Source organism: Chelonia mydas, chromosome 2 (assembly GCF_015237465.2).
Source record: "Chelonia mydas isolate rCheMyd1 chromosome 2, rCheMyd1.pri.v2, whole genome shotgun sequence".
Classification (NCBI taxonomy): Eukaryota; Metazoa; Chordata; order Testudines; family Cheloniidae; genus Chelonia; species Chelonia mydas.
In genome coordinates, this window is record NC_057850.1 from 83,961,781 (window position 1) to 83,973,300 (window position 11,520).

The 11,520-nt window shown below is 43.5% G+C and overlaps 1 long non-coding RNA gene across 1 annotated transcript; it reads left to right on the forward strand.

The window, feature by feature from the left end:
- Positions 1 to 1,487: 1,487 nt before the first annotated feature.
- Positions 1,488 to 1,998, forward strand: LOC122464487. Its single transcript, XR_006288573.1, has 2 exons — positions 1,488 to 1,519; positions 1,800 to 1,998. It is a non-coding gene; the product is annotated as an uncharacterized LOC122464487 (long non-coding RNA).
- The last annotated feature ends 9,522 nt before the right edge of the window (positions 1,999 to 11,520 follow it).

The following is an 11,520-nucleotide window of genomic DNA, read 5'->3' on the forward strand; positions in this document are numbered from 1 at the left end:
CTTCATTAAAGAAGGTTTCAATCAGAAACATTTTTGATAAATATATTTTCCATGTGTGGCCTTTTCTTTGCTTGAAAAATATCCATAGTGATTTTTCTTGGTTTTCTGGAGTCATCAGAAGAGAAAAGAATATTTTACTAGATTTAGTAATAAATAATGCCAGAACAAAACAAAACAAAACAAAACAAAACACAAGGCACGTTACTGGAATACTTATGGCCTGACTCCCTCCACCCTTCTGTTCTCTCCTGGCAGCAGCAGCCGGATTAGGGGTCTGGGTGGCAGCTATTTGGCGACTAGGTAGCACAGGTAATGTTGGAGGGGAGTGCAGCTCTCTATGCTCTTAGAGCCAAATCTTGTGAGGTGCTAAGCACCCTTACTATCACTGCTGCAGTGGGAGAGGAGGGTGGTCAGCACTTTCCACAAGGTGTTCAGCAATTCACAGAATCAGGCCTTTATGTTCATCTTCTCTTGGGAGCAGTGGCAGTCTCAAGAGATAGAGGGAGGAATGGTAGATCACTAAAGGCTGGTCTCTTTCCCCCTCCTCTAACACAGCAGCAGGGAGTCAATGGTAGAGGATTAGGGAGGAAATCCAACAGGGTGGATAAAAATCAGTTTTTTAATTTAAATCAGATTTTTTTTGATAAAATGCTTTTTGAGGGAAAAAACCTATCTAAAGATAGCTTTAATTAAAGCTATATCTTTGAGCTATAATGTCTCATCATGGAACAGAGATTATAAATTCTAATTCTATAGTATGAGACAATATATTCATGTAATGTTTAAGAAAAGTTTTGTAAATGAGTTCCAATAGTTCATGGATTAGGGGCCCAATCTTATGGAGTCCCAGGGGCTTCTGTTTAGGTTAATCTTTCTATCTACCCAATGGGACTCAGTGCTCAGTCTAGAGGATACCATCAGAAATGCTTAGTTTTGCAGTTCTCAAACTGTGGATTTGTGTCTCCAGAGAACATGCTTGTTAACAGCAAAAATGTTTTTAAATAAATATAAAAAGAGATGAAAAACAACAGACCTCAACACTATCGTCCCTCCTCAAATTTGTATACACAGAGTCAATCCCTTACCTCTCTCTAAAAGTGCAAAGTTTCAAAAAGTTCAATGAACAGAAGATTGTTGGGGATGGAATAGACCTGGACAAGGAGAAGAAATCTGGAGATAAATGTGAGAAGAAAGGAACTGGCAGTAGAAACAAAAGTGAAACTGTTTGAGCAGCATATTCCTGAAGTCTTGAGGTCTTTGAGTGTAGCCTTCATTAATTTGAAATCTACCATACCATTCTCTCACTAGAACGGGAAACCTATAATGGCAGCAGGCCATAAAAGAGACCCAGTTTGGGAATAGTTTAATGAAGTTACCCACAGGTAGAGGAAGACAGGCATGCATGCAAAATGCAAAAAGTGCCACAAAGAAATGCAAGGCCTGGTTGCCTTAATGAAACAACACCATGACAAGTGTTGCTTCTCAGGAGGAAGCTGTGCTGAAGATGCAGGATCTTCAGGTTGGTAAACTTTTTAATTTTATACTTCTTTCTTAAGGACTACCAGTCTTCCTTCTGGACTATTCTTGAATTCTCATGTTTGAGCAAAAAATATAGTTGTTACACAATGGTCCTATCATTTTGGATGGAGTTGTGATTAAAAAATAACTAGCTGAAATAGACAGATCTTCCTTTTACAATTTCACCTTTAAAGTAGTTCTGAGTGTCAGTGAATGCAATGAGTAATACTAAATGAGCAGTATGGTAATAATTAAACAACTGCATTGGCTTTTTTGTTTAGGAGAATCTATCCTCAACATATAGATTCTGAAGACTATTCACCTTCAGGATCACCATCATTTTCCATAGTTTCACAGTTATCTGCCAATGACAGTGTTTCAGTCGCATCATGTATGTCAAATAGCCACAGTATATCACCTGACGCAAAAAGAAAAAAAAAATCTCCATCATCCAGAAACAGCCATAGATAAGTTTGTGATAAGAACCAGCAGATTACAAAAAGAGGTAATTGATGAAAAAATTGCCCGGTTTGTTTATGCAACAAACTCCCCTTTCCGTATGATTGAGAACCCACGCTTCATTAACATGGTTCAGTCATTAAGACCAGGATACAGTCCACTCAGCAGAGCAGATGTTGCAGGCAAATTGCTGGATCAAGTGTATGAAAGAGAAATTAAGCAGTGTGCAAAAGGTTGAGAGGGTAAATTGTTAACCTGAGTCTTGATGGGTGGAGCAATGTCCACAATGATCCTGTTGTATGTGCTTGTGTGACAAAAGAAGAAGAGAATGTCTTCCTTAGAGAAACAATCGATACACCAGGAAATGCACACACAGCAGAACACTTACAAGTAGCAGCAGTAAAACTATAACAAATTGTGAAAAAAAATTCAAATGTCTAGTACGCAGCTTGGTCAAAGGCAATGCTGCAAATGTATCCAAGATGAGAAGAAATTTAGAAGACAGTCCCAAGCTAATAACATACGGTTGCAGTGCTCATTTGATGCACCTCCTAGCCAAAGACTTCAGTTTTCCAGAAATAAAGGCTAATGTTGTTGAAATTGCAAAATACTTCCGTAACAACCACTTTGCAGCAGCTGCTCTGAAAAAAGTGGGAGGAACCAGGCTAACTCTCCCACAAGGCGTGCGATGGAACTCAGTAGTGGACTGTTTTGAGCACTATATCGAGAACTGGCCTAATCTGATGACAGTTTGTGAACAAAACCATGAAAAAATAGATGGCACTGTCATAGCCAAAGTTCTCAGCATTGGGGTTAAGAGAAATGTTGAACACATGCTGAGAACCCTGAAGCCTATTTCTGTAGCCTTGAACAAAATGCAGGGAAATAGCTGTTTTATTGCTGACGTTTGGAAGGAACTGAGCGAGATCTTAAAAAGAGAAATATGCAACGACAGAGTTAAATTACAAGCACTAAAAACGAATGGGAAAAAGCACTATCTCCAGCTCATTTTCTTGCAAATATTCTCAGTACTTGGTACCAGGGTCAAACCTTAACTGCTGAAGAAGAGGAGTTGGCTATGACATGGACATCCAGCAATCATCCCTCCCTAACGCCAACTATAGTAAACTTCAGAGCTAAGGGTGAGCCATTCAAGAAATATATGTTTGCTTATGTTTTAAGGAAAGTCACACCAGTGAACTGGTGGAAGTCATTTAAGCACTTGGATTCAGAGACTGTTGAAGTGATAATCTCACTTTTAAGAGCAGTAGCTTCTTCTACCTGTGTAGAAAGAATATTTTCTTCCTTTGGACTAATTTATTCCAAATTGAGAAATTGTTTGGGACCTGAAAAAGCAGGAAAGCTTGTTTTTCTTTTCCAGATTATGAACAAACAGGAAAATGAAGGCGAAGACAACTGAGTTAGCTGCAGAAGACAGTATTTTAAGTGTCTCATGTTGACCTGGCTGACATAGTCTATTTAATTTTTGTTTTTGTTTTGTTTTTTTAAAATCTCATTATTTTAGTTAACAAAATCAAGCCTATTTTAAAAAACTTTAATATTAAACTGAATTCAAATGCTTGTTTTGTTAAATTATTATGTTTGCTGTTGAAGAAAAAAAATCCAGAATAGATAACATTGTAGTTTCAGTTAAATAAAACAATGTTCTCATCCTAATACAGCATGGCTAGAAAATTCTCCAAATATTAATGACTAACCTGTTGAACTAACTTGTTCACCTCCCAATGACTTCATAAATATCTGCTTCAATTACCTTTGGTAAATGAAATACCCAATCATTCATTTTCCGATACAGCTGTAAAATGAATCTGAAAAGTTTTCAAAATAAATCATTTTAAAAGTGTATAATGTGTACCATCTAAAAATGAAACCTACATCTATCTCTGAGTTGTGAAGAATATGTATTAAGGTTATAACAACCAACAAGAATGCACTTTTATGTAAAAATCCATGATTAAATCAAGTCTTCCTGACTTGTGATTTAAATCAAATCCACCCTGAAATCCATAGCATTATTTTCAACCTGGTCAGTATCTGTTTTTATTAATAGACAGATATGAAGATGACCTGTTAGAAAGCATCCTGCATTAGCAGGAGAATGCACTACAGTACATTTTCTACTGCTTTGTCTACTCTGGGCCTTTTCTAATCATTGGCTCAAATTCTTTGCTGGTGTAAGTTGGTTGTGCTCCAAGGATGGACCTCAATGAAGTCAACTTACACCAGTTGAGAATCTGGCCATTTAACTTAGAGTTAGCCCTGCTTAAAACTGGTTTTACAGACTGGAGAATCAGACTCATTCCACAATTTATTGTTGCTGCCATTTTTTGTTCCTGTACTTCATTCTATTACATATCATGCACAACACTAAAATATAAGTGTATTCCTATATAGATCTAGAAAAGGATGTGTTTCAAAACAATTATCCCAGTGCTATCAGCTTGTAAATATCTCGAGCTTTTTTTGGCAAATATTTTAAACGAGTATTTTCCAAAAATGTTATATATTCCTCCAGACTCAGATCCCATGATAAAGGTTCCATTCACTAATTTTATCATCAAAACTATGTAATGATTGACCATTATAAAAGTCTAGGCTTTGTATTTTACATTTTAAGATCCATTTATATAGCCTTGTAAAATTTACATAGTGAGCAATTTCTGATCTCTCAACTGATTCCACTATTCTCTGACTCAATACTCTCAATTTACAACTCAAATATCCAGTAGACTCAATTGTCCCATAGATCTGGACACTGGGACTTCTGAAGATTTTTGTTACGCTTACGTCAAAGGAGTCAAACAAATGATATACAAATGTTTTCCTTACGAACGACTATCACTGAAAAGCAAATAGAGCCAGCCATTGTGTTGGCATTTGCCAATCATGGAGCAGGTACTGGATTGATAGATAGTGGTTTTTTAAGCTACAGTAGATCAGCTTAGCAGACTGCAAGTCTCTTCAACCAATGTAATTATATCACTTTTTGCTCAGAAACAGTTAGATCAGTTTCTAATAGCTGAGAATTCAGTATATTGCCTTAAATACTGCTACTCTAGCTACTGGGACAACTGTAGAGGTATTGAGTTCTATTTCTGATAATGACCGATATCCTATTGGGGGGGGGGGAAATGAATTAAATGTATCTTTTTTAAAAAAAAGTATGTGTAGAGCAATATTTTAAAACTGCTTTGACTCTAAAGAAAAAAATTGTCTAAGCGTCATTACACAAAAGAGAGGTGCACATTTATTAGTCATTTTATGCATTCATACCTTCAACTCAGCCGAGGTGCGTATAGTCAGTGGATGACTGACAAATGCTCAACCATGAAGATCAATTTTTAATTTACAATATGTAATTGCTTTCTGGAAGTTTAGCATAGGGTCAAAAATTCCAATTCTGTGTTGAATTCCATAAAAGTGAATTAAAAGACTTTTAAACCTGCCAAGACTGGAATTCAAGCTTCTAGGCCAAATTCTGGTCTCACAAACACATTGGGATTTAATGAGCAAGTGAGAGCAAAAATTAGCATAGATTGTGAATCTCCAGCAATGGTATACACTTTGTGCAGGGAGCTGCCTTCCTTGGACTGCTTTGGCAGTTAGAGAGATTATGAACAACAGAAAAGGAAACAATCTTTCTGATGAGCAGTGTGGTTTCAAAATAAATGCTATACTATGAACAGGAACCATGTATGGCTAACGAAACTTTTTATCACTCTGTGTTGCTGTAGCCTGTGACTATCTTTTCCTGGGCTTCTTTGTTGCTGCCCCACAGCAAGTGTTGCCAACCTCATAGCTTGAGGTTTTTGCCAATCATCTGCAAAAAAGTACCCTCAAAATTGCAGAGATTGGCAATATTGCTCCTTCCACACCTCCTCGCCAGCAGTAACCCTCTTCCCCTGCTGCCCCTGGAGAAGCAATATGCTATTCCCTTCCCCCCGGCCCCCAAACAGTATTACTCTCCCTGACTCAGAAAGCAGGAGGTTCATTCACCACTGCAGCATCTCCGGCTGGCTGTCCCGGAGGTTAGCTCTGCTACCCAGTGCGTCTTCTTCTGATGGTGTCTCACCCACCATCATCGCTGCTCCTGGACCCATGTCACTCAAAGGACCGTTCAGGAAGCAGCCCTCCAGCTGTCTCACACTCTGTGCTCCCCTCTTCTGGGGGGAATGTACTGCAGTCCAATAGTCCAGCCAGTTCCCTTAGCAGCAAAGTGCGGGTGGGGGAGGAGACCCAAGCTCATCCACTACTCTGGGTCTTGGCCCAAGAACACTGTAGATGGCTGCCACTTGCTGCTTCTCCTCCAATGCCTCTGTAGATCTCCCTGGGCCACTTCCGCATGGCCCCAGCACCCTCTTTTCCCTTGCCTCAGGGCCTCAGCCTGCAAATCCCTACAGCCTGCCAGGAGTTGCATTTAGCGCCTCGCATCCCTGCCTGTAGCACTGCTCTATCTAGGGTGCTTGCCACCTTCAGTCTGCAAGGCAGCCAGTCCACCTCCCTCCTCAAGCTCCAGAGTGACTGAAGTTGCTCTGTGCTGCAGTTCTTCTTCTTATATGGGCCAGCCTGGCCCTGATTGACTGCCTCCTGCACAGCCTCCCAAGGGCTCTGTTAACCCCTTAGAGCCCAGTGTGAGGCAGATGCCCCGTCACCTCCCGCCCCGCCCCCCCGAAGTTAGGTTAGGCTGCTGCTGCCTCCTACTCCTCCCCATACATATGGCTGCAGCATCTGCATCCCCCTGCCACCCTCTCTCCGCTGCTTGCCTGGTGCTTTGTTTCCTGCCATGGGCCAGACAAGAGAGAGTGCCTGATATCATAGGAGAGTCCAATGAGGTTGGGGGCTTTGGCCCGCTCAGCCGATTGCCCTCACTCACCATTGCTGTGCTGCCTGGAGGCAGGGAGGGCACAGAGTGGGGGCAGCAATAGTTCAGGGGGGAATGGGCAAAAAGTGCTGCCAGCAACAGATGCTGGGAGCTGCTGCACCCGCACTCTCCATGGAGGTGCCACAGCAGCAGCCACCACTCATACATGTGGGTCGCTTGCAGATTTATACCCTGCCCAGCTGCACATGCCCCTTGGTGGCTGCTCATTCTGAAAGTGAATCAGTGAGACAGGCAGGGTCTGAATCGCCCAGATTTCATCACATGCCTAGCTGAAAAAGCCATGTGTCACAGAGTGAAGATTTTTTGTCTCCGAGTCCTTTCAGAAGTAGCCCAATTGATGAAAAATCACCAATGCTGGCAACAGTACACTGGGACGTGTTCCACAAAACCAAAGACAGCATCCAGAATGTACAGGAAGTGTGGCAGCTCTATACTTTGTGGAGGACTTATTCTATTACACATTTTCTCTTTTTTAGAATTTCCTGACTGAACTGAAGTACTGTTAAATTAAACCATTGCACTAGTACAACTACAATAACTGACTTAACTCTTCACATTGCTTAAACACAACCTTAATAGGTCTTGATCACTCTGAGGGTGTTTCAGCACACAGGTCCCGCCTCCACCTGACCCCTTCCCACCCCTGCCTCGCCTCTTCCCACCCAGTTCCACCCCCAAGTGTGCCTGGCGCTGCTCCTCCCTCTCCCTCCCAGTGCCTCCTGCATGCCACAAAACAGCTGGTCATGGTGAGCAGGGGGGGCACTGGAAGGGAGAGGGAGGAGTTGAGCGGTGGGGCCGCCAGCAGAAGGGAGGCACTGTGGGGAGAGGGGGAAGCACCCACTGTGTTTTTCCTGTGGGTGCTCCAGCCCTGGAGCACTCACAGAGTCAGTGCCTATGTTTCAGCAATCTTCCCGATTTGCAGGATTGCAGACTCCCTTTAGGCGAATCCTTGTCTGTTACAGTCTGTTTGGCCTCATAGTCAATAGCAGGGTCAGTTCATGAATTGCTTTCACTTCACTTGTCTCAGCCAAGTTGTCAAGTATCTTGAGCAGATGCTTCCGATTCCTTTGTACAGTTTTGCCTTCATCTGTGATCACCGAGTATGAAAAAGTGACACTTTACTTACTGTAGCTTTGACTGGCCAGTGCCAATTTTATCCCCACTCTCACCAAGTCTTTGATTTTTAAACCGTGGAAAAGGTCTTTCCCTTTAGTGTAACATTTTGTCCGATTGTATTTTCCCAGTCTTTTCTTTGCTATCAGACTCCTTAATCATCCTTTGTTTTTGTCCCATATATGGTCAACATGTATAAATACTTGATTAAGAGGAGTTCAGCTGGTGACTTTCCACATTACAGTGGTGTAGCTCTATAGTTGAGTGATGCTAAATATGGATCTTCTTTGCATCCATTGCTTTTCTGAGCAAGTTCTTCACTATAATTATTCCACATTACACCTGGTGGAATTCTGTGCCAAAAAAAATTAAAAATTTTGCTCACAATATTTTAAAACTCTGCAAAATTCTCCATGTTTTATTTGTCAAAAAAATACAATATAATCATGCCAGTTTCAATTGTTTTGGTAATTTATTTCAAAATACTTGTCAGCAAGTTTGTCTGTAAAAATACAGACAACAAAAAGATTCAGGAAATGTTTTTGTCAAATAGATTCCTTACTAGGCATATTAATAAAGAACTTTGAGTAATAATTCATTTAAACTATAATACAGAAACATATTTCCTGCACTCCTCAGAAGCAGTGCAAAGGCTTGGGGGACACAAGAGGGAGAGGGAAGTAGCCCCTGGGTTGGGTGTAGAAGGGAGAAGTATGGAACAGGGTTTTTTGCGGGAGCGGGGGGTTAGGGTGTGGCAAGGATTGTTAGGGAGCTTTTCCCATGCAGATTCTGGTTGACCCCTAGCCTCTCCCATTCAGTCAGGCACATCTGCCCCTGTCCCCCTGTGTCTCCACACCTTCCATTCCCATGTGTCTCTGCACCTCCCATCCCAATTTGGCCTTGCACTCCCCATCCCTATGTGGCCCTGGCTCAGTGCTGTCACCTCCCTAGCTCCTGAGTCCTGGTCTGTCCCTACCACTAGCCCTTCTGAACCCCAGTCTGTGACCCCCACCCCCAGCAGCCCTGTGTGCCCCACTCTCTCCATCCCACGCCTCCTCACCTGGCTCTGCTGTGAGAGGGAAGAGGCTGTGTTCCTCACTCTCTGCCAGCTGACTGCCTGCTCTTCTGGCACCACAGAAGCCCCTGGTTGGCAAAAGGTGTAACTGCAGTGCCTCTTCAGCAGAATCTATATTCTGTGGTGGAAAAAAAAGTCTGTGGGGCACATTAATTCTGTGTGTGAGCAATGGTGCAGAATTCCCCCACATTCGGCTAATCTATTAGCTTGAGGCTAGATGTCAAGGGTACTAGATGTTACGAAAGACATATTTTAGCAGAGTCCAGGAATTCCCTATTGTTAAACTGTGGTCTGTTATTACTGTTCTTGGAATTTCATGACATGCAAATACAGATTTAATGTGCCTCAGCTGTTGCTGCTGTGATATTTTGAAGTGTGACTACTGTGGTCAGATGTTTGGCTCTGCGTGTGTGTTCTCCCAGTGTGCTGTCCCAGCTCTGCACAGACAGCCGGCACAGCTGGACCGAGTAGTCCATTATAGCCAGGAGGTCACATCTTATCAAGTTGAACAGGTAAATTTCAACTTTCTCCCATAGAATTATGAGTTATTCAGGTGGCAACATTGGTTCTTTCTGCTGGGCATCTCTGTACTTCTGACATGCACCACACCTGCTCATCATTTCTTTGATATCAATATTCTTCTGTGTCCAGAATACAACTTCTCTAACTCTCCTTTTGGATTTGGTCATTCCCATGTACCCTTCTTGTATTTGTTCTAATATTTTCCTTCTCATCACTGTGGGAACCACGGTCTATGTTCCCTTCAAAAGTACTCCTGAGATCACTGAAAGCTCATTATGCAAGTAGGAAGTGTTTCCTCCCCCCCGCCCCTGCACTTTATAGAATTGTTTATATAGCAGATCTCAGCATTTCATCTCGAGTTAGTTCTGTCTCCACTTCATTCCATATGTCTGGAGGTACAGCACATAATGCATTTACTGTGTTCATCTGCTTGTTCCAGATCATCAGGCTGTGTACTGTCAGATAGAGTGTATGTTCTTGAGAGTGCATCTCCCATTACAAAGTGGCATCCAGATTAGAATTCCAGGGTCACATCATACTTTTGCATTTTCAAATGTAATCACTGTATTCTTGGTGGTGTTTCTCCAAGTCTCTTTCTGTGTATTGCAGTCAGAGGTTTGTGATCAGTTTCTGCTTTGAAGCCATGACTACAGAGAAAGTCATGAAATGTTGTACATCCATCCACCAGACCTTGCATCTCTTTTTCAGTTTGTGTGTATATGTGACGGGGTTAGGACTCACCACTGCTGGCACCTCCCGCTGGTTGCTCCAGGAATTAGCTCTGTCCAGTCATGGAGCACCTTTTTCGTGTGGTGCCTTGCCCTTTGTCTGCTCTGCTGCTTCAGGGACCCTTGTTGCTCCCCGCTCAGCATCGTCCTCTACAGGACACTGCCCTCCAGCAGTGCCCCCTGCTCCGGTCTCACCCCCTTCCAGGGGTTTGATGTTATCAGCAGTCCATAATCTGCACCTGTTATAGTGGCCGGCTGCAGCCTCTAAGTCTAGCACCTTACCTCAGGGACCAGCCACAGCCTGGATCAGACCACGCTCCTCTTCAGCCAGGTGTAGAGCAAGGGGAGGGGGGGGGACCCAGGCCCACCCACTACTCTGGGTCCCAACCCAGGGACCCTCTAGCAGCAGCCTCTCTGCCCTCCTTCTCTCCCCTTGCCCTATTGTCCCTGGGCCACTTCCCCTTCAGCCCTATGCACCTGCTTGGCCTAAGCTGGCAGCCTGGGGTTTTCCTTCGCTGGAGCTCCCCAGCACTGCTCTGTCCAAGGTGCTATCTTCCAGCTCAGGAGTCAGTCTTCCTCCCTTGACCCCCAAGGAGAGACTGCTTGCTCCCTTCCTGGGCAGCCTTTATGTATGGCTGAGTCTGGCTCTGATTGGCTGTCTCTAACTCAGCCTCTGATTGGCTCCCTAGCAGGCCTTCTCTGATTGGCCGCCCACCTGTACCGCTTCCCTGGCCTGCTGAAGCCCCATCTAGGATAGGAGTGGGGCAGCCACCCCACTACAGTATATCTTCTCTGTCAGAGTCCTCGATGCACATGAGACTGGCAACCAATCAGTTCCATGACACTATAAGTGTACTGCTCCCAACCCTCCTTTTGAGGGTTTGGATATCTTTCAATGCGTCAAAAAAATGTAGCACTGGAGCTGATGTCAGGATATGCTTTAAATCAGTGGTTTCCAAACTTTTTACTAAGGTGACCCACCAACTGCATTTTCTTTTTTTGGGGGGACCCACCATTACCTCTGCTTCCTCCTCCTCCCATTCTCAGCCCTCTGCTCTCCCTCCTCTTTCCAGCCCCCAGTCCCCACTTCAGCCTTCCAGCCCAGTCCCCAAGGCCCCATCCCCCTTGCTCCAAGTCTCCCAGCCCCGCCCCTTCCTGAAGCCCCAGCTGGCCTCTCTCTCCTTTATCCAGGCTGCACATTG